Source organism: Ictidomys tridecemlineatus, unplaced genomic scaffold, assembly GCF_052094955.1.
Source record: "Ictidomys tridecemlineatus isolate mIctTri1 unplaced genomic scaffold, mIctTri1.hap1 Scaffold_187, whole genome shotgun sequence".
NCBI classification, from domain to species: Eukaryota; Metazoa; Chordata; class Mammalia; order Rodentia; family Sciuridae; genus Ictidomys; species Ictidomys tridecemlineatus.
The window spans coordinates 262,784-286,011 of NW_027521609.1; the positions used below are offsets into that span (position 1 = coordinate 262,784).

At 43.4% G+C, this 23,228-nt stretch overlaps 2 pseudogenes; one reads left to right on the plus strand and one right to left on the minus strand.

Annotated features, from left to right (window-relative positions):
- Positions 1–6,763, minus strand: part of LOC101957810 (endothelin-converting enzyme 1-like) — a 38,059-nt pseudogene extending 31,296 nt beyond the window's left edge.
- Positions 6,337–23,228, plus strand: part of LOC144372911 (chromodomain-helicase-DNA-binding protein 1-like) — a 34,961-nt pseudogene continuing 18,069 nt past the window's right edge.

Below are 23,228 nucleotides of genomic sequence, written 5' to 3' on the forward strand. Positions count from 1 at the left end.
CCGGTATTGCTTGAATTGTTACAAGTTTGCATTATGTTTTTTTGTTATGCAAAATATATATGATATTGTAGATATTGTAGAATAAACCTGGCAGTACCACGATGTTGCTCAGGCCCTAAGAAGCCCTTGGAAGATTCAACAGAGGCAGTGGGTTGAAGGGGTCTTGAAGGGCCGGGTGGGGGCACTCTAGAGACTGGATCCAAGCACAGTGGGAAAGCCTCAGGCAAGGGCCAGGCTAAAGAGTGAGGGGCCTGTCTGTTGGCTTCCTCGATGATGTGAGGCCACACTTTTTTTTTTTTTTTGGTACCTGGGACTGAACCCAGAGTCGCTTAACCACTAAGCCTCATCCACAGCCCTTTTTACTTTTCATTTTGAGACAGGGGCTCACTAAGTCACTTAGGGCCTCGCTAAAGTGCTGAGGCTGGCCTCGAACTTGTGATCCTCCTGCTTTGGCTTCCCAAGTGGCTGGGATTACAGGCCTGCGCCCCTGTATCTGGTGAGGCCACACTCTTGTCTCCCCTAAGTCCACAAGGTAGTGCTTGTATGTCTCTTGGGGGAGAGGCAGAGTGCAGTGAGGCGCCTGTGTTCTGAACAGCTGAGGTCGCACCCTCCAGCAAGCAGGCTGCGAGGAGGATACACTACAGTGGCCCCGGGCCTAGTTCAGCCCACCTGCTCCAGGTCTCTGGATTTCCTGAGGGGCCTGGGGTGAATTCACCCATGAAAGAAACACACGGCTTGCCCAAGCTCACTTGGTACATGGATGGTAGTTGCTGTCCTCTGGACCAGTGGACGCCATCCTTGCTGGCATTGCAAATATCTTTTCCTCTGTCCATCTAGAAAGAAGTCTGTTCTGGGTGACCTCAGAGGAGCCTGAGCACTCTCTCTTTTTCCAGTGTCCACCCAGGTATCAAGGCCCCAGGTATCGAGGCCCACAGGTGAGGGGCTGTTCTAGACTAATCCCCAGGAGTAACCCTGATGGAGACGGGACCCCAGGATGTGCCTTCCAAGCCTCTGGTCAGTGTGATGCGAAGGTGACCCCAGTACTGAGTCAGGCCTAGGCCAGGGCTTGGCTGGCCTGCAAAGCTCAGCCAAGCAGCCACTGCAGATGGGAGCCGTGAGGCCGGAGGCTCTGCTCAGCCAATCTCTTGAGCAGCATCACTCGGGGCCTGCCGGTGGGGAATCTGACTTCAGGAGAGCCAGGAGACAAAGGACAGAAGTTTTGAGGCCCCCTAGCTGATCCCAGCTCTACCTTTTCCTGGGAAATACACTTCTTTTGTCTTTGTGAGTCTCATCTGTTAAATGGGAATATACTGGTGCCTACTTGAATGTACCACGGGAAAAAAATGAAGTAACCCAAGGCCTTGGTGGCGGGGACGTGCCTGTACTGCCTGCTCTGGAGCCAGGTCCGCGTCAGTGCTTCCCTGAGAAATAAAATAAGCAGAGATTCTTTCCCTTAGAGCATCCTGATTAACCACGTGAGCTAGACGCCACTTCACAGGTGGAGAGCTGAGGCCTGAGAGGCTGGTGGCCCTCTGCAGTCACACAGCTTGTCAGGATGAAGTCCGGTTGGAACCCACCCCACCAAGAAGGGTGCCTATGCCCTGCTGAGCCCTCGGTGGGTGCCAGGCCCTGTGCGTGGCCCTCTGAACCACACGTCCCAGTCAGTGTCACAGCAGACTCACTCCCGGTGGCACTGGCTCCTCCATTTCACAGAGACTGGAGCTACAGTGGAGAGAAGCAGGTCACTTGGCAGCGGCCAAGCTCGCAGGCCAAGGCCACCAGACTTCGCAGCTCTCTGGTCTGCCTCCTGATACCATCAGCCCCTGGCCCTGGGGTCAAGGGTTTGATGGCCTAGTGCCGGCTGTTCTGTGCCCGGCTCAGAGCAGCTTTCCATGTACAACAGGACTCTCAGGGACACGGTGAGGTAAGGCTACGGTCCAAGCCTGGAGGCCACTCCTCATGAGCCCTGCCAACGTACAGGGAACAGGACAGGATGGATCCAATCTTGGCACAGGTCTAAGGTCCTCCCAGTAAGAATCAGCTCCAGGCCAGTGGGAGGCCAGCGCCCTTGACCACAAAGCAAAAGGAGTGGTTCTGGGCCTAATTGCCCATCTTTCTTCCTCCCCCCCTCGATGCTATCTGCCCCCCAGAGCACAAGCCCCATTCTATTCTGGAATGAAGGTCTGTTCTTGGCAAAATCATTTCACATTTCTGAGCCTCAGTTTCCTCATCTGTAAAATGGGAACGATAATCCCTAGTTCCAGGATGTTAACGAGAATTAAAGAGGCAGTAGATATAAACAGCCTAAAACATAACAGACACTCAAAAACTGCCAGTGTCCTTCCCACACTTCTTCAGCCCTCAGTGTTCTGTGCTCCCTTCAACACAGTGACAAGGGAGCTATGTCTGTCCCTTATACCTGAGGAGAGGGCATGGGACAGGGGAAAGGGCACAGGACCAGAAATCAGGCCAACTATGAGCCTATCTTGAGGACCTCTCTGAACCTCAGTTTTTTCATCTATCAAATGAGGTGAACGATACCTCCCCAGCTTCCACCCTACAGGATAAAATGGGATGACAGTTCAAAAGCGTTCTGACAACCGTACAGTCCTGTGCGGGGATTAATGTGAGGAATGAGAGTACTACCACCGCAAAGAGCAACCACCACGTGCAGACTGAGGAGAGCTCTTTACTCATATTTTCTCATTAAATTTTATAACCTGGAGGAGCGCGGTTGCCAGTGTGTCAATGAAAAATCAGGCTCCGGGACTGGCCCAGACCCCACAGTGAGAGTCACCACTGAACCCAGCCCACCTCGCTACATGTCTGGACCACCCGCTGCTTCGTTATGGTCCTGCCAAGGCCCTGGCTGTGTCACTGGGCTCTGGGGAAGGGACTGTCCTGAGTTGTAGCCTTGAAACCACAGACATATTTGCCACTTGAGCTTCCAGATCTGAAACAAAAGGCGGCACCCCCTTTGGAAGACACTTTTGGTGGCCTCAGATGGCCCGGGGCCATCTCAGGCTGGGGCTTGGCCATCTTGGCCTGCAGATTCCTTCACTCCACGTTCAAGTACCACCCTGCTCCATCCCTGGGGGGCCAGCAGGAGGCTGTCGCTGCACTGGGAGGGGCATCCCACCCAGGAAATGCCCGGGTCAAGGAGAAAGGACAGGCAGGTTTTACCTGGTGGCAGCTGTGCCGCAGCACGAGGCACGAGTGAGTCAAGGACTCCTTCACCTGTGTACATGTTCCCACCTTCACCAAGAGCCCCAGCTGCCTTGATTTCATAATTGTCAAATTAGAATCATTTCCTGTCTTGTAAGGAGATGACTGTCCTTTTGAGAAGATTTGTCCCCTCTCAGGTAGCTTCTTCATTTTACCTACCTTGGGTGTCTTGAGTGGTTTTCAAAGAGTTAATGAGTATTTGTCAGAGCCAAGGTCTGTCCAGCATGGCTGCATGGATTGTTTTTTTCATAATCTGGCCCTTCCCAGCATTTAGGGTCCCAGGACAGGGGACAGCAAGGGGCAGCAGGAAAAGATCCCTACTGCCAAGGGGTTTGAGTCAGGATTGGGGTGCAGCCTGGCGCTGCAACTCCCTCTGGGTTCCATGGGACTGATGAGAATTCAACAACATGAACCAGAAATCCAGCTGCACACAAGGCAGGCGGGGGATTGGAATCTGAGGATGAAACCATCAACACCAAAGTCAAAAGTACTTTGGAGAGTCTGTGAGGCCACGGAAGGCCCTGCCTACGTGGACAGCTTAACTCTCTGATAAGCTGTTAGAACTTTCGTTGGGCCGTAGCCTTAAAGTCTGATGTGGTATGTCCAGCCTCAACTCCATTTGCTCACAGCTTTCAAAACTCAGTCAATGCTAGCCAAGGACAATGCTGCATCCTGAAGCCACAAAATAAAATGACCACAGCTATCAGCTCCTGTGTGCCTGGTATATGTCACAGATAAGCTGATGCATCACAGTGTGTTCTGTAGTGCTCAAAGCCCTGCATGATTGTAATCTCAGCTACTTTGGAGGCTGAGGCAGGAGGATTGCAAATTTGAAGCCACCCTGGCTAATTTTGCAAGTACCCTGTTTCAAAACTTTGACAAAGCACCTGCCTAACATATGCAAGGCCCTGAGTTTGATTCCCAGCACCTCAAACAAAACAACTCTACAGTTTGGATGTTATTAATGCTGTTACACAAAGAAACTGAGACTAGAGATGAATAACTCACACAGCAGGGCCCCACAGTGAGTGACAGGGCAAAGCCCCTCCTCTGACCAGGCCTGGCTGGCAGGTGCAGTAGGTGGCGTTCCCTGCAGCCCATTCCTTAGTGTCCCCATTGGTGCTTACCCAGCAGGTACTTTATGATGGCTTGATTGTGTTCCCAGAGGTTGCTGAAGGTCCCCCAGTGTGAGTGGCCATCAGGCACGGGGTTGGCCTTGATGCAGCCCCCACAGGCATAGCTGAAGAAGTCCTGGCAGGGGTCCACTGTGGGGTCCATGGAGTTCAAGATGGAGCTGGTCACTGAGACGCAGGCCTCGCTCAGGCACACTGGGGGTGTTCCTGGAGGGGTAAGGGAAAAAAGTCAGTGATGGGCAGGGAGGAGGGTTGGGGAGGGCAGCGCAGGTAGCCTAGGGCCCCCAGCACACAAGTTCCACCCTTTCCCTGACCGAACAGACTAGGAACTGGATAGTCACTAGACCCAGAACAAGAAAGGGTTCAGCAGCTTCATGATCTCCTGGTTTGTGAAATAAGACTTCTGCCCATTGCCTAAAGTCCCTTCTGTGGCTTAAAAGAACCCAGAGCCCAGGTGCTTTTTTCTCTTTCTAGGGATTGAATCCAGGGGCTCTTCACCACAGAGCTATATCCCCAGCCTTTTTACTTTGAGACAGTTTTGCTAAACTGAAGGTGACTTCAAATATCCTATCCTTTTACCTCAGCCTCCGACATAATCTGGGATTACAGGAGGGCACCAGCACACCCAGGGGTGCTTTTCCCTTAATCAACACTTCCTCCACAAAGACTCTCTAACTTCTTATTATTCCCTGATGCTCAACACACTTATCCACTCATTCACGTACTCAGCTACTCCACAAAATCAATACTGAGGCCCTTTGCCGAGTACAGAGTGTGTGTGAGGCGGGGAGACAGGAGGCAGTCTTTCCCTTCAGGAGCCGACCCTTTTCTGTTGGGGACACACATGTTACATAAGCAAAGTCAAAACACACCAAGAGAAACTGCCACTTATTTACAAAACTAAACTGAACGTTGACTAGGAGCCAACTGGGAGATGCGGACATATGGTACTAGGACTCAGGGACAGGGAAAGACTGGGAAAAGCCATTCCCTTACCAGGCAGGAGAGCTGTTTATCCCAATTGGGGGGGGGGGTGCGGGTTGGTGGCTGAACAACCCTAAACCAAAATAATAAATAAATAAACAGAAACAACCTGAGAGGCTGGTTTGCCAAAGGCGTGAGCAAGGGCTGGACCCTGCGTCAAGGCTGTCTGATGAGCTCTTGCAAGGGACCAATCTGGCAGGTCCCCAGAGGCTCATGGCCTGCCCACAGGAGCCACCCAGGCCACAGGGGGGACTGCTTCCTGAACAGGCTGGGCACCAGGATCACCACCCACGTTCACGGTCTTTCAACCCTTGCTCCAGCGTCAGATGCGGATGAGATATCCCTGAGGAAACTGAGGCTCTGAGAGAGCGACCAGATCAAGGTCATCCAGCCGCACAGGAGAGCTGAGAGCCAACGCTGGCCTGTCCTGGCCCAGCAGCCCCAAGGCCGTGTTTTCCTGCTGTCCGTCTCCTCTTTGGTGGCCACAGCAGGGGCTGAAGTGGCCTGATTGGCAGGGTTGGTTCTTTCATCACACAGGGAGGCAGTGAGGCTGGGTAGCTTTGGAGACTGGTAGATCTGGGTTCAAATCTGGTGCAGAGACCTCCTGTACGAGCCTGGGTTGGGGGCGCAGCTCGGCAGTATGCATCTGCCACCGAAGGCTGAAGCTAACCCAGTGGGCAATCTACCTACTCCCATAGCGTCCTTGAAATGCCCTTGGTGGCAGCAATATTTGGAGGCTTTCGCTTGGCCTATAGTCAACAGGGAACAGCTCAGGGGGCTTCAGAGTCTCCCCCAATTTACAACTAGAGTCAACAGAATTGAGCTGACTCCTGAGAGCAGAGTAGCCACCCAGGGCTGCAGCCAAGAACTCCAGGACTGACCTGTGGTGGACTCCCAGCTGCTCGCCATAGACGTCCTCAGCGGGCGCCCCCTGGCGGCTGCGCGGCGCTCCCAGGGTCCTCCGCTGCTCACAGGAAAGGCTGTGCATGCACGGCGCGCGGGGTGGAGCCTCTTGCAGACAGATGGAGGGCCGAGTGCCGGGCTTCCAGGCGAAGGGCCGACTGGAGGCCGTGAGGACGCGGGTGCAGGGGCAGGACTTACGGCAGTGCGGCCTGACAGGTAAGTGGGCTGCAGGAGAAGGGCCGCCCAGACGCGCCACATGGTGCACTCCAGGTTTTCGCAAGCCGAGTCTCGCGAAAGGAGGTTTTCCCGCGGGTGCCGGTGCTTCCCCTCCGCCGGTAGGGCGTGGAGCTCGGCGCGAGGCACTTCCGGTAGCCGGGCGGTGGGCGAGGAAACGTGCCCAGTGGGGCGCGAAGCCCGGGTCCTGGGCTCCGGCTGTGCGGGTGGCGCTGCGGTAGGACTTGGAAGACGCACCGCCCCTTTGACTCTCCTGACGGAGCCTGCGCCGGGCTGCAGGTGGCTGGCCCCTGGGTGGTTCTCCCCACGGCGTTCGGGTCACTCACGCCCGCGCCGTCCTGCGCGGTCAGTCGGGGTCCCGTCCTGCCCTGGGGAGCCACCACTGCGACCCTCACCGGCCTCCCCCGCCCCGTTCCTCACGGGAGCCCGGGACCGTCGCGGCGCCCGTGGGAGGCGGAGTCGCCGTCAGTCGTCTCGCGGAAGCGCTGATGGAGCGCGGGGGGCGCGGACCACGGCAGGACGGGGGGGGGGCGCGCCGGAGGTTCCCGCCTGGAGAGCGGCCATCTCGGTGGAGAGCGCTCGGCCCGCCTCTGACTGTGGGGTCCCACCCGCGGTTCAGTGGCTCTCGGGAAACTAGGCGCCGCCGGCTTCCCTCAGAGGGTGGTGGGCGGGTGGAGAGTGGCCTCTGTGCGCGGCTGGTCCGCCACAGTGACCCGGAGAGACTGCAGGGGACTGCGGAGGTGGCGGGTCACCAGGGAAGCTTTGGGAAGAGCAGTCGGGGTGTAAACTACCAGGCAGTGCAGGGAAGAGGGGGAACACTGGACCCAAGGGTAGCGACTGGTCATCCTGTTTGTTAAAGTAAATGGATATTTTGGGAAACTGTGAGCTAAGATTTTTCTTTTCCTGATTCCAGCAGTCGTGTGTGTTCTTTGTAAAACATTTGGGGAAATAGCCTATGCCTTTGGTGGGTTCCTGGATTCCTGGTCCTGGAGGTAGATACCACCGTCATGAGCCAGTTCTGTGATGGTTATCCAGCAGTTGTACCAGGAAGCTAAACCGGGGGCTGCTTTTCCAGCCCTTCCAACAAAAAATTTTATAGTGACCTAATTCCCTATATTAAATCCTTTTCTGTCTAACTTCTTTTTGGATAATTTTTTTTTTACTTTTGCAGTCATCTTCTAAGTATTAAATATTGTTATATTTGTATAGTTTCATATCATTTTAATTAAACATGTTATTATATACTAATCATAGATTCACATGCAGTTTAAAAAAAAAGATCCCATGGAACCTTCCTCAGTTTCCCCAGTGATAATATCTTGCAAAACTTCTGTAGAATATCATAGCCCAGACATTGACTGGAGTTTTAGAACAGAGATCTGACTCTGGAGAGCCAACAGATCATTTAGAACAAGAGGAAACTTCAAACTGCAAGGCATCCTGATCTCACAAGAGGGGAAGGTTAATCATGGCAAGGTCTTCTGGGCGAGGGTACCTGGACTGCCTCATTATAGTCACCTCCTCCTAATCATATCTGGTAAAGGGTCCATTTTCTAAAGGTGTGAGTGATTAGATTGGGTAATCCAGGGTAACTCAGTATCTTCCCACCTCCACGCCCTCAACCTTAGTCAGGGCTGTAGAGTCCTTTTTGCCAAATAAGGTAACATTCACTGATTCTGAGGTCTGTGCATGAACTATTTGAGGGTCACTCTTTATCCACCACTTCAACCTTTTACTTTTAAAAATATATATCTTTATTTTTACTTATTATTTTATGAGGATCGAACCCAGGACCTCATATGTGTGACGCATGTGCTCTTTCCACTGAGCTACATCCCCATCCCATCAACCTTTTACTTTTGACTATTTTATAGATATAATTATAAATATATATATATATATAATATATATATTTATATATATTATATATTTATATATAATATATATTATATATATAATATATATGTATATAATATAAATATTTATAGTGTCTTGCCATCCTTGTTCAGTTTTAAACACCCTTTATGTAGCAGTGTCTCCATTCTTAACCCTGCTTCTCTGTTGGCGCACAGTGTAGTCCTGTTTTCATTTTGTCCTTTAGCAGGGGCAGTCCACAGCCCAGTTGTACTAGGTTGTGGGGAGGCCAAATAAGGTGCTGGAGACAGCATGGGAGATATGGTTTATCCAGGAAAACTTCTAACAGATCAATGACGGCTCCACGAAGAGTTCCGTGGCAACAGGCTGAACAGATAGCATCTGGGTCCCTGAAGGTACTTCTCCAAGCAGTACCTCTCTTGCTCCTGGTTTTTGCCTGATGGCTCTGGCCAAACAAGTGATATGTATCCTTTCCACAGAGCCCTCAGTTCTCTGCCCAGCCCCATTCAGGAAGGAGGCTTACATGTTAGACTGAGGAAGCAGTGACATCAGCATTAGTTTGTGTGTATGACCAGCATACATGCAAGAAAGTAGCTTTTTTACAGATAACACTAACTTGCCCTAGTTCCCAGTGTGCATAGAGAAAGCCAATGTCCTTCAAGATGATATGTATCTGGACTTTCCAGCCTAGGCTTGATCTCATTGGTCCCTTAAATTTGCTAGATGTTTGTAAACAGAAAGGGAACATTCAGGATTATGATGTTTTACTGTCCCCCTTTTCTTTAAGGGACAATATAGCAGGAATGGCAGATTTAGATGAGTGCCATTAAGCAAGCATATGAATAGTCCATGTGTTGTTTGTCACATCACTTCCAGGAATACTTATTTCCAGAAAAGGACAGTGGCTTGAGACTGGGTATTATAGAACAAATTCCAGGCTGAGTTTCTCATCGATCAAGAAGATTATATAACAGTGACTGGCTGTTTCAGGGCTTTGAATGGTAACCCAAGTCTGCCCAAAAAGAAATTTGGAAATCAGCTAATGTTTGTATACATAGAATATCCCAATAAAAGATAGAGCCAATAAAGTTTGACATTAAGGGAATGTAAGCCATGTTCTTCATTCAAAGCCTTAGAGCTTAGCCCACATATGTGCTGAAATGTCTACTCTCTGGTTTTGCTCTATTTTTTATTTCTAGGAATTCATTTACACCCTTATCAACTGAAGGGAGTCAACTGGCTAGCCCAGGGATTCCACTGTCAAAATGGCTGCATCCTGGGAGATGAGATGGGCCTTGGTAAGACCTGCCAGGTATGTTACTGTGAAGAAGCACTGTTTATCTACACCAAAACACCTCCTCACAACTCATTCCCATATATATATTTTTTTGGTACCCCACATTGAACTCAGGTGCACTTAAAAACTTAATCATACATCCAGCCCTTTTTTGTATTTTATTTGAAGACAGTGTCTCACTTAGTTGCTTAGTGCCTCGCTAAATTGGTAAGGTTGGCTTTGAACTCTTGATCCTCCTGCCTTAGCCTCCAGAGCCAATGGGATTATAGGCATGTGCCACCACACCTGGCTTAATACCATCTTTAAGTGCTGTTATATATGTGTGTGTGTGATGGTGTATGTGTGTGTGTATATGTATATATATACTAGAATACGAAATGCTTAACTTTTAAGAGATCACAACCTTGGGATTGATTTTTCTAGTTGTAGGGGCAGTTATTAACTATGTCATTACCTTTATATGAGCATTGACATGTGTCTGTGAGAAAAGTTACTTGAGTTACAAGTGCAGTTAATGGGCTCAGATTTAGGGCTTTTCTCTGTGTGAAGCATGTATACTTGCCCAAGGACCAAATTGACTGTCCTCCTTAGTAACACTATATGAAGTTAACTGTATTGCTTCTAATATTATTCTCTCTTTCTCAGTGGGGGTGGGTTGGGGTTGGGCTGCTGTCCATTTTTCTACAGTGATAGAGAAATATGGAGGAAGTACCCTATGCTTTCCAAAATAAAACTTAGACTCTCTGACCTTAAAAGGGGAGAATGAGATGTGGCCCCCTCGGGCATTGATCTAGTGATTAATGGTGGAGTGTTGAAATTGATGCTTCTGCGAGAATAATAAGCAATACTGCCCTGGGTTGACACATGGCCTTGGATTAATGGAAAATTCAGTCACAACACCTCTTGGGTTAATCACATAAGGATTACTTATCTGAAGGATACAAAAGATATCCTGGTATAATCATGATATATGTCAGAGGCAGCTTGATCAGAAATCAGGAAGATAAAAACTTTTCAATCCCAGGAAAGTTTCACCAGTGGTCACTGGAGAGAATGAGCAAGGGTCTCATCATCCTTTTAGAAGTTCAACTATCCCCTCCAGCGCTCACTATATATATAAACTTTAAGCTGGAGCAGCGGTGCACATAGGCTAGTCTGATCATATGTTGAAGCCTCCTTTACATAGGCCAGATGTACCTCATCAATCTTGGCATTATTCAGAAACAATGCAACCACTTATATAAGGTCCCCTGAAATTCATCACTTCTCTCTCTTGGGCAAACAAATCTGTTCCTGGTATATTCCTGAACGAGAAATATGAAACTAAAATCAGTTTCCTGGAGGTATCCTCCCTATAATCTCCTTTGTCCCAGTCATTGAAATTGTCCTACTGACTTCACAGAGAGCCAGCAAATTCCACTTGTCCTTTGCCTTTCCACCTGTACTTTAAATTCTCTAAAAATATACCAACTCCAAGTCTGTTTTGGTAAAACAATGTTTAGAAATTTTGCATCTACATTATGAAGGATATTGTTTTGTGATATTCCTTTTTTATACTAATTTTGTCTGGTTTTAGTATTTGGGTAAAGCTGGCCTCATAGAATATATTGAAAAGTGAATTCTTTAATTTTCAGCAAGAGTTTATGTAAAATTGTTCTCATTTCCATTTTAGATGTTTGATAAAATTCACTAGTGAATTTATTTTGTAGACACTTCTGATTTGTGGTAATAAAAGACAAACTTTCTCTAAATTGCTTCCTCAGGGAGCACTCAACAGAATGGTTTTAATCCAGTTAAGCCACTTATTAGAGGGATGCTCTGGGCACAATTTGGGCTAGGATAGTTAAATGAGAAAATCATTTCCTTTATAAGATTAATATGATTGTGTCAAAAAAATGAACTGCCACTCTGTCATCACAGCACTCTAACCACAGCCATAAGCAGCAAGGTATGTTTTACATCATTGAAGTTACAGTGCATGCCTAGCCTATATGGTTTCTATTCATTAATGTAAAATTGGAACTGTAGTTTTGCATTTTATTATATTCACAATCATTCAACTGGCATTGAGAATTTATAATTTGCTTAAACATCCTATTGATGAGGAATCATGAGTTTCCCCTTTTTGGGGTTACTTAAATTAATTTTGATGGAACACCTTTGAGCCTATAGTTTTCTCAGTATTTTAAATTTGATCCTTAGGGCATATTTTTTCCTCAGAAATAGCACAGTATTTGGGGATGCAAGCTCTTCACGTGTTTTTTTTTGTTGAGATCAACTTTAGAGACATAAGTGTACTCAAACATGTCCTGAAGTATGCACATTTGGCTTTGCAAAGTTTCATTTCATACTCCTACTTCTTGTGAGAATTATTTATTGTCTGTTTTCTGCATTTGAATGTGTGTTATAGATATATGCATGTACAACTATGACATATGGATCTCGCTATACAGTATGATTATAATGCACCCATTATGAAAGACCAAAGGTTGTATCTGTTTTGTTCACATATAACTTGAGCTTAGAACTTAAGCCAGTAGAAGGCTCCCTCTAAATGGTTATAGAAGGAGGGAGAAAATTGGGGAGGAAGGAAAGCACTCTCATCAGAGCAGCTGAGCCAAGGGCCAAGGCTGTGATATGCGGGTACTGTTTGCTGTCAGGTCTTAGCACTTCTGGCTTAATAGTTTCAAAGTACTCCTGCTGTTTTCCAACAAGTGTATTGGTTTCATTGATTTTTGTTCTTTCCTGATGTTTTTCCCTTTGGTTCAGTTACATAAATATTGAGCCTCATTGCTCGTTAACTCTTGAAGTAATTGAACACCATCAATTTCCTTAGCAAAGTCACTGAGCTTACCTGATGTCATTCTAAGAATGTACTAGTTTCCTAATATGTGGAAGATTGTATGGAATTTCTTTATAAAGCAAGTCATGTATAACAGTTTGTGTTCTCTGCCTATGGTTGTGGGAACTTTATGGTTGTGTCTCCTGGAAAGGTGAACAAAACTGCCTGCTTTGTTTCAGACGATTGCTCTCCTCATTTACTTGACGGGAAGGTTAAATGATGAAGGACCATTTCTGATTCTTAGTCCTCTGTCTGTTTTGGACAACTGGAAAGAAGAAATGGAAAGGTACAGAGTAGATGTAGCTGAACTTGTATTGTTTATGTTAAGATATTTTTCTAGATGATGGATAAAAGATCATAAAGCAAAATCTTGTCATATTCAATGATTTTTATTCCAGAAAGGTTGAACTGAAACAGTGTAGGCAAGACACAAGATCTGATAGGGGAGGATCCAGTGGGTTTTACTGTTACCCTTCTACAATTTAAAGGCTAGTACTTATTCTCAGTAAATTTTACTGATGTAAAGGAGAAACTGCCCTTCTCATAGTAACATAGGAAGTAACTAAAGTGAGAAACATCATTGCATTTTTAGTTAGCATGAGACACTCTTAGACCTGATCCTTCTCCCTGCTTAACACAGACCTTATCCTGGGGTTTAACCATTATTCTAGGTACAGTTCTGTGACCAGCACCTAATGAATGGCATCTGCACACTGCAGTCAGTCCATGACATACACACACCATCTCATGGCTGTGGCATTTGGGTTCATCTGATTCTTTCCTTGGATTTAGATTTGCTCCAGGTCTTTCTTGTATAACATATGCAGGGGACAAGGAGGAAAGAGCCCATCTTCAGCAAGACTAAAACAGAAGTCACATTTTCATGTGCTGCTGACTACCTATGAAGTATTCATTCGTTTCTCCTAACCTGGGTCCTTAGAAGTTGTAGAACCCACTGAATTATATTGACTTTTTTTTTTGAGAGCACACATTTTTCTAGGAGGACATCCACCTTCAACACATTGTCAAAGAGGGACTGTGACCAAACGAAGTGTAGGATCACTGTGCTTCAAGGTAGCTAGACATATTTCCCTCTCTACTGGTGGATTAAGGGGAAAGCTTCCCAGAAAGTGGCACTTTAACCCTCTTTGTTGATGAACAGGATGAGGCAGGCAGCAGGGCAGAGGGTTTCATGTACAGGGGCATCATGTCTGATAACCGGGGGATAGGAATGCAGTATGCCTAGTTTCAGTCTTGTTTTAAATCCTTATCTAAGTAAGTCCTTCCCCCAGCTCTTTTTGGCTACTTAATATCCAACTTGTCTTGTTTTGAAGTCTCTACTTAACCATAACTTCTATCTGTTTGTGTGATAGTGCTACTTAGAAATTGTGCTTAGTTTTTAACTTAGTAAACAAGTTAAAGGCTTAGATCCTGTGGTTTAAGAGAGTTAACAAGAAATAAGAAACTAGATTATTAATAATCAGAATTTATCAATACCAGTCTTTATTTTTTTAATTCTAACTTTTTTTATTTTGGTACCAAGGAATGAACCTAAGGGTACTTACCACTGAGCCAATCCTCAGCCCTTTTTATTTTTGAAGACAGAGTCTCAGTAAGTTGCTAAGGCTGGTTTTGAGCCTGCCACCTTCCTGCCTGGGTCTACAGAAGCTGCTGGGATTCAGGTGTGGGCCACCATGCCCAGCAATACCAGTCTTTTTAATGTGTCTTCCTTAATTTTTCAGATTTGCTTGAAAGATGCAACATTTCTAAAATCGTGAGTATGCTGTACCCTGTCAGAAACTGTGCTGAATGTGTGGAAGTCTTGTCTTGTCTTACAGTTTTTTGACACTTGGCCTCTTTCCTGATATGTCTGGTCTGTCTTCTTTGGGTCCTGTTGATGTATAGGCAGGCATGGTGGGGATTCTGTGATCTAACCTCTACTCATTAGCTATGTGTTATTGGGTTGGTTTCTTAATTTCCATCAACTTCAGTGTCCTCATCTGTAAACTGGGGGTAGTTACCTTTCTTACTTTGGATGACTGTTGTGACAACTGAGATTAAATCTACATGGTTGATGTTTAGCAGATTACTAGAGATTTTTATTACTAGCAGATTTTTATTGTTTTTTGGTTTTATTTTGGTACTGGGGATTGAACCCAGGAGTACTCTACCACTGAGCAACATCTCCAGTCCTTTTTATTTATTAATTTTTTAAATTTTGAGACAGGGTCTTTCTGAGTTGCCAAGGAAGGCCTTGAATTTGTAATCCTCATGCGTCAGCTCCCAGAGTCTCCAGGATTACAGGTGGGCCACTGCATCCAGCCTGGACACAGGATTCTTTACACTGTAACTTGCACAGACACCTTCTCAGGTCTGCTGCTTGAGATTTCACTGTAGTATAGGAGCCTTTTCCTGGCAATTACCAAGCAGCAGTCAGTGCTGTAGAACTGACTATTTGGAAAAGAAGTTTGAAGTATACTTGTAATTTGTCCATTTAACTATGTCTTGGTACTGGGGATTGAACTCAGGGGCATTGCCCAGCCCTTTTCATTGTTTATTTTGAGATAGTCTCACTAAGTCGTTGGGACGGGACTCAAATTTGCAATCTTCCAGCTTCCCAAGTAGTTGTCATTGTAGGTGTGCCCCATTGTACCCTGTGTGCATCTTTCATACTCAGAAGGTTTTGTTCTCAAAGGGCCTTATCAATATTTTAAATATTTTTTCCTCATCCAGATTGTTGTGAATGAGTTTCTGTTTTACTCTTACTTTGATGACTGGGCCCAAGATTTTATGATTCCATCCAGTATTTTGTTTTACTTAATTTACATTTAAATGAGCATATGATGTGTTCCCTCTTTTTCTTTCTTTTTACTTTATTTCATTTTATGTCGTGTCACGTTATTTCATGTCATTTCATTTTATGGTTCTGGGCATTGAGCTTAAAGCCTCTCAACTGCTCTTCCACTCAGTCCTTCCCCCAGCTCTTCTTGGCTACTTAATATCCAACTTGTCTTTTTTTGAAGTCTATCCATGGAAAGGGAGTTACTGGTAATAACCAGGAAATTAAATTATAGAGCTGCCCCATGGTCTGTACAATAGAGGGATGAGGAGTACAAAGATATCCATGAAACATGGTACTATCTGGCAGGTCTCAGAAGGTAATAAGATTGGGACATAAATGTTCTTGGGTACTTTATGTAAATTGTCCCATTTTGGTTTCATGAAAATCCTAGTAGGCAGGGATTATTATTCATTTTACAAATGAGGAAATTAAGAGATTAAGAATCCAAGTAAGGCAGAGCAGACATTCAAACCCAGCACTTGGTGCTTTGGGCCTCTTTTTTTTAATGTTTATTTTTTTAGTTGTAGTTGGACACAATACCTTTATTTTATTTATTTAGTTTTATGTAGTGCTGAGGATCAAATCCAGGGCCTCGCACATACTAGGCAAGTGCTCTACTGATGAGCCACAGCCCCAGGCCCTGGACCGTGTTTTTAAGAGTGTCTGTAAGTAGGTAGAAGCATTGAAATGTCACCTTATTCAGTAGAAACACATTTTTATATTTCAGTCTGTTCTGAATGCATTTCTGGGTGGATTTAAGAGCCTTAGTAATAAAGGGACATTTATAATATTGACTCATATCAAGAATCCCAACAACATAATTGTTTCCTTTAGTATGTTTGTTAATGTTATATTTCTCCATTGCTATATTTTACATTCTGAAAATAGGCAATGTGATAAAATCTGCACTCAAGAGGTTTATGAAGGCCATTTAAAGTTGTATGTTATCACCATGAAATATTGAAATCTTTTGGACAACAGACAGTAGGCTTGTAAAATCTTGGATCGAGAAGATCAGGAGTTCCCTTGTTGGACTCTCCATTCTTGTGTTGGAATTCCCTCTACTTTTGTTTCTGGGAAACAATCTTTAATTTCCTTTGATGAGTGATTCAATCCACTTTCACTCATTGAACCAAAATCCACTTCACTTAGCCTTTTGCGTTAAATAAGCATTTTTAGATGTTTGTGTATATACATATCTGTGTCTAGTCCTTCCAAAGGAATAAGACCTAGTCTGTTTTGAGTGGAACTATACTATGGACGCTCACCACTTATGTCATAACCACTGTCCAACCTCATGGGGACCCTGTCTCCTTATAATCCTAAATATATCCCCTGCTTATTCTGCCCAGTGCTCTCCTTGGACTTCCTGCCCTCTCTTTGGATCCTCAGTTCAGTCTTCTCCTACTCCATTCTCATTAGATGAGTGTCTGTCTCTGGCTCTCTTCCTCTCAATTTTCTCTGTAGCCTGAGGAGGAAGGCTTCCTTTTTTTGTTGTTGTTTTTCTGCAAATATTTATTGAATCATGGTCCAGATGAGGCCATAGGGATAGAGAAGATTAAGACATTGACCTTGACTTTCAGGGGTGTGTAGTCTTGTAGAAGATGCAGACAAACATAAACAAAGGCAAAAGGGTGGCATGTGCTCACCAGTAGGTAGAGTGCCAGTGTATTTATTAACCTGCCCACCGCCTATACTGTGAGCCTCTGTGATCAGATTTCCCACATTTAATTCCTTCCCTCCAAAATTCCTCTTACAGTGCTTGTGGGACACAAGAACTGTGTAAACATATTTATTAAATGGTTTAAATAAGAGTGAAAAATGAGAGATGCTTAAAAAAGAGTTGAGTAAAAGTGAGGAAGAATATGATATTATTAACAGCTAGTACTTATTGAGATTTACTGCTATAGTTTGGATCCTATATATCTCCCAAAGGCTCATATGTTAAAGTCTTGGTCCCCAGCATGAAACTGGTGAGAGTGTGTGGAACCTGTGAAAGGTGAGCCCTCATGGGATGTCTTCTGGTCATTCATTGAGGGTGTGTCTTTGGAATGGGTAGCAGGGATCCAGCCTCTTCTTTGCTCTCTCTGTCCCAGCCTTGAGATAGCTGGCTTGCTCTGCCATGCCCTTCTGCTATGGTGTGCTTAACAGCAAGGGGTCCAGTTGATGGTGGACTGACCCTCCAGAATTGTGAGCCAGAGTAAAACTTTTCACTTTATAAACTCATTATCTCAGCTACTTGTCACAGTAGCAGAAAGCTGACCAACACATTCATTATGGGTTAATTATCTTTCTTTGTATTAGTTTTTTTATTTATGTATGAATACATATCACATATATAGAGCACGTTGTTTTCATATCTCTGGTTTTATACACAGTATATTCACACCATTCATGTCTTCATACATGTACTTAGGATAATAGTGTCCATCACATTCTATCATCACTTCTAAACCCATGCCCCCTCCCTTCCCCTCCCACCCCTCTGCCCTATCTAGAGTTTGTCTGTTCCTCCAACGCTCTCCCTCCCTACCCCACTAAGAATCAGCCTCCTTATATCAAAGAAAACATTCAGCATTTGGATTTTTGGTATTGGTTAACTTCACTTAGCATTATTCTCCAACTCCATCCATTTACCTGCAAATGCCATGATTTTATTCTCTTTTATTGCTGAGTAATATTTCATTGTGTATGTTTGCCACGGTTTTTAATCCATTCATCTACTGAAGGGCATCTAGGTTGGCTCCACAGTTTAGCTATTGTGAATTGTGTTGCTATAAACATTGATGTGGCTGTGTTCCTGTAGTATGCTGTTTTTAAGTCCTTTGAGTATAGACCGAGGTGTGGGGTAGCTGGGTCAGATGGTAGTTCCATTCCCAGCTTTCCAAGGAATCTCCATACTGCTTTCCATAATGGCTACACTGATTGCAGTCCCACCAGCAGTGTATTTTCTCCCACATCCTCGCCAACACTTATTGTTGTTTGTATCCATAATAGCTGCCATTCTGATTGGAGTGAGATGAAATCTTAGAGTACTTTTGATTTTTATGTCTCTAATTGCTAGTGTTGATGAACATTTTTTTTCATATATTTGTTGACTGATTGTATATCATCTTCTGAGAAGTGTCTGTTCAGGTTTTGGCCCATTTATTGATTGGGTTGGTTGGTTATTTATTTATTTATTTATTTTAGTGTTTAGCTTTTTGAGTTCTTTATATACCCTAAAGATGAGTGCTCTGTCTGATATGTGAGGGGTAAAGATTTGCTCCCAAGATGTACACTCTCACAAATTGTTTCTTTTGTTGAGAAGAAACTTTTTAGTTTGAATCTGTCCCATTTATTGATTCTTGATTTTAATTCTGGCACCAAAGGAGTCTTATTAAGGAAGTTGGGGGATAATCCCACATGATGGAGATCAGGGCCTACTTTTTCTTCTATTAGTTGCAGGGTCTCTGGTTTTATTTCCAGGTCCTTGATCCATTTTGACTCGAGTTTTGTGCATGGTGAGAGATAGGGGTTTAATTTCATTTTGCATGTGGATTTTCAGTTTTACCAGCACCATTTGTTGAAGAGTTTATCTTTTCTCCAGTGTGTGTTTTTGGCACCTTTGTCTAATATAAGGTAATTGCAATTTTGTGGGTTAGTCTCTGTGCCCTGTATTCTGTACCATTGGTCTACCAGTCTGTTTTGGTGCCAATACCATGATGTTTTTGTTACTATTGCTCTGTAGTATGGTTTAAGGTCTGGTATAGTGATGCCCCCTGCTTCACTCTTCTTGCTAAGGATTGCTTTAGCTATTCTGGGTCTCTTATCTTAGCAGATGAATTTCATGATTGCTTTTTCTGTTTTTATGAGGCATGCCATTGGGATTTTGATTGGAATTTCATTAAATCTGTAAACTGCTTTTGGTGGTGTGGTCATTTTGATAAAATATTAATTCTGCCTAACCTAGAGCGAGGTAGAGCTTTCCATCTTCTTTGATTTCTTTTTTAGGGTTCTATAATTTTCTTTATACAGATCTTTTACCTCTTTCCTTAAGTGGATTCCCAAGTTTTTTGTGTGTGTTCTGGGGTTTTTGTTTTGTTTTTGTTTTTGTTTTATTTTTATTGTTGTTTTGAGGTTATTGTGCATGAGATAGTTTTTCTCATTTCTTTCCAGAGGCTTTGACACTGATATACAGAAATGCTTTTGACTTATGATGTTGATTTTATATCCTGCTACATTCATTTATTTACTAGTTCTAGAAGTTATCTGGTGGAACTTTTAGGTTCTTCTAGGTGTAGAATCGTATCATCATCAAATAATGCCAATTTGAGTTCTTTTCCTATATGTATCCCTTTGATTTCTTTCGTCTAATTGTTGTGGCCAGTGTTTCATGTACTGTGTTAAATAGAAGTGGTAAAAGAGGGCATCCCTGTCTTGTTCCAGTTTTTAGAGGGAATGCCTTCAATTTTTCTTCATTTAGAATGATGTTGGCCTGGGGCTTAGTATAGAGAGCCTTTATGATGTTGAGATATGTTCCTGTTATCTTTAGTTTTTCTAGTGTTTTGAACATGAAGGAGTGCTGTATTTCGTCATATGCTTTTTCTGCATCTATTGAGATGATTACATGATTCTTATCTTTAATTCTATTGATGTGATGACTTACATTTATTAATTTCTGTTGAACCAACCTTGCATCCCTGGGATGAATCCCACTTGATCATGGTGCACAATCTTTTTGATGTTTTTCTATTCCATTTGCCAGAACTTTATGAGAATTTTTGTATCTTGTTCATTAGAGATACTGGTCTGAAGTTTTCTTTTTTTGATATGTCTTTGCCTGGTTTTGGAATCAGGGTGATATTGGCCTCATAAAATGAGTTTGGAAGTGCTCCCTCTTTTTCTATTTCCTGAAATAAATTAAGAGTATTGGTATTAGTTCTTCTTTAAACGTCTTGTAGAACTTGGCTATGTATCCATCCAGTCCTTGGCTTTTCTTGGTTGGTAGACTTCTGATAGTATCTTCTATTCTGTCATTTGAATTTTTTTTAAGAGAGAAAGAAAGAAAGAGAATTTTAATATTTATTTTTTAGTTCTCGATAGTCACAACATCTTTGTGGTGCTGAGGATCGAACCCAGGCCGCATGCAAGCCAGGCGAGCGCGCTACCGCTTGAGCCACATCCCCAGTCCATCGTCATTTGAAATTGATCTGTTTAAATTGTATATTTCATCCTGATTGAATTTAGGCAAATCATGACTCTAGAAATTTGTCAATGCCTTTGAGGTTTTCTATTTTATTGGAGTACAAGTTTTCAACATCATTTCGGATTATCTTCCCGTATGTCTGTAGTATCTGTCGTGGTATTGGAAGGAAGGCTTCCTTTTTATAGGCCAGCCTTTACACAGACGTTTGTTTTAATTTTTCAGGTATTGTCCTTCCTTACCCACTTTTTTGTTTGACACACTTAGTTTTACAAGTGCAAAAATAATGCAGTGGGATTCCATAATGTTTACCAATAAAATTAAAAACTTAAAGTCTTATAACGCCCACTTTATTATCTTTTGCATGATTTTCACATTTTTAAAAGGATATTCAATATTTATACCTTTTCATTATTGTATTTTACAGCTACCATTTATCCTTTTATCACCTATTATTAGATAGTTTATTTTCATTTTTTTGCTATTTTAAGTTAATGCATCTAGAATAGCATCCAATATTTTTCCATATTTTGGATTTTTTAACAGCTTTCCACCAGTAGCATCTGTTAAAAATATGATTCTAGGACTGAAACTTCTTGAGAAATTGCCCTCGTGACATACTATACTATAAACTTGCTGTGGCAGCAGCCCCCAGTGACCTCCACGTTAACAAGTCCAGTGGCTGCATCATCCTGGACATCTTCGTGATCCTGTTCACCACTCTCCCATTTTAAAGTCCTACTCCTTTAGCTGCTGTGACATCACTGTCTCTTGATTTTTCTTATGGGTTTGAATCTCTGCTCTGCTCTTATGATCTTGACCTAGTTACCTAGCCTTTCAGAGTTTTAGTGTCCTTGTTGGCATGATTATGGTCACTTGTCTTATTCCTTGGATTAAATTGCACACAAAGCCACAAGCACAATGTCTGTTACATAGTACAATATGATAAATGTATCCTTTCATTTCTGTCTCTGGCTCCTTACTTTCTGCATAGATCTCTCTCATATGAGGGGAAAACAAAGCACATGGTAACCTTTCCAGATAGGAAGGTCATGATGCCAGGTATGCTTCTATCAGAGTGGGCTGTTAGTTTTTCTAACAAGTCATAATTGTATAGTAAGATATGGTTGTGAAATATATTTGAGCTACACGAAGCTGAAAGTTTGGATTTTCTCTCACAGCTTCTCCTGGAGTGTTCTTGTTGTGGATGAAGCCCACAGATTGAAAAGCCAAAGCTCTCTGCTGCATAAGACACTCTCAGAGGTAAACTCAAAGGATAGTCTTAGATTTTACATACCCTCCTTCCTTTTTTAATAGACTTTATTTTTTAGAGCAAGTTAGGTTTACAACAAAATTGAATAGAAGGTACAGAGAGTTTCCATATATCCCCTGCCCCTTTACAAGCCTAGCTTCCCCCATCTCAGCCTCTCCCTGAAGAGAGATGTTAAAACTAATGAAACTACATTGGCACCACAGTATCACCAGAGTCCGTAATGCTGGATTCACTCGCTGTTGCATGTCCTGTGAGTTTGAACAAACAGGTGATGGCATGTTTCCACCCTATAGTATCATGCAGAGCAGTTTTCTGGCTCAGAAATCCTATACCCATCTGTTCACCGTTCCTTCTCCCCTCTAACTGCCCTTTATTTTTTTTTTTTTAAATATTTATTTATTTATTTATTTTAGTTTTCGGCAGACACAACATCTTTGTTTGTATGTGGTGCTGAGGATCGAACCCGGGCCGCACGCATGCCAGGCGAGCGTGCTACTGCTTGAGCCACATCCCCAGCCCTCTAACTGCCCTTTAAAACCACTTAGTTTAGTCTACACAGAGCCAACTAAATTGAAACTTTATTATTATTATTATTATTATTATTATTATTATTATTATTATTATTATTTGTTCTAATTTGTAATATATGACAGCAGAATGCATTACAATTCACATTACCCATATACAGCACAATTGTTTATATCTCTGGTTGTACACAAGTAGAGTCACACCATTCGTGTCTTCATGCATGTACTTCGGATAATGATGTCCATCTCATAAATTAAAACTTCTGTATTCAGACTTCTGCAGAGCTAAATAAACCTATTTGGGAGGGCAGTGACAAAAGTAGTATTTAATATGGCTAATTACTATTCCTTTCTCTTTTATATAGAAGATAACATTTACTAAAATCTAGTTATCAAATGAGTCAGACCCTACCCCAATAAAATGCATTGTATTTTTGGAGATGTTTCAACTCTCTTTTGAGTGCTTTTAATTTTTCTCTCTTTTTTTTTTTTACAAATAAAGATCTCATACTCCTGTCTGCAGTTGTAGATGCATTGGAAATACCTTACGCCTCCCCTAATTTACCTATTTAGAAACTTACCCTTCACATGGAGTCATGAAGAGACCAATTTCTTACAGCATATTGCCTTCAGTCTCTCATCTGTTGTATTTTTAGTATGATACACTTGATTGCATTCCCTTCTCTTGATCTCTTGTATCATTCAGCAAAGTAGATGAGAAAGATCATTGTGGCCTGGAGCTGCCCTTGTTTCTGAGAAGCCAATGAAATGTGAAGTACCTTGTTGACTTGAAAATTTGCTCATTCATGAGACCACACTTGTTAATTTCTGAGATAATCAAAATTTGGTCCTCATCCTATAATAAATCACTTAAATTTAGAGGTCATTTAGAAGAAAATCTTAGACCT